The sequence below is a fragment of the Patagioenas fasciata genome, chromosome 12 (assembly GCF_037038585.1).
Source record: "Patagioenas fasciata isolate bPatFas1 chromosome 12, bPatFas1.hap1, whole genome shotgun sequence".
NCBI classification, from domain to species: Eukaryota; Metazoa; Chordata; class Aves; order Columbiformes; family Columbidae; genus Patagioenas; species Patagioenas fasciata.
The window spans coordinates 3,777,004-3,777,531 of record NC_092531.1 but is presented as its reverse complement, the minus strand read 5'-3'; positions in this window follow the sequence as shown (position 1 = coordinate 3,777,531).

Here is a 528-nt window from a genome sequence, read left to right as displayed (position 1 = left end):
GGGCTCAGAGAGGAGTCAGCCCAGTGGTGCATGAACATGCATGGCAAAAGGAAAAGGAGGCACCTGTGTGTCCTTTGCTCTCCTCTCCAGTAGATCCTGAGAGGTCTGCAGCCCCTCCATGCCATCCCCTCTCCCCAGTCCAGCACAAAAGCCCTGGCCCCTAAGGTCCTCAAGAGCTCTTACTGCTCCAGGCACAGAGCAGCCTTCCCAGAGCTGGTGCTGCCAAGAAGGTGTTTTCATTTCCCATTTGTTCTAACTATGCTGAGTATGGATCTCAGACTGAAAACAAACAGACAAAAAGCTGTGGTAAATTCTTTTACTTCACTTAAACGCAATGAGAAACTCCTCATTTACACAAAGTGTCTCAGTCACACAAATTGTGTGGATACTTAATGGGATGAATAGTGACATTACTCTGAAGATGACATCACACGGGGAAAAGGGAAAAAAAAAAAACATAGAGAATGAAAACTAAACTTGGCCTGTCATGGTGTAGACTGGAGCCCTTTGCAGAGGAAAGTAGGGAGC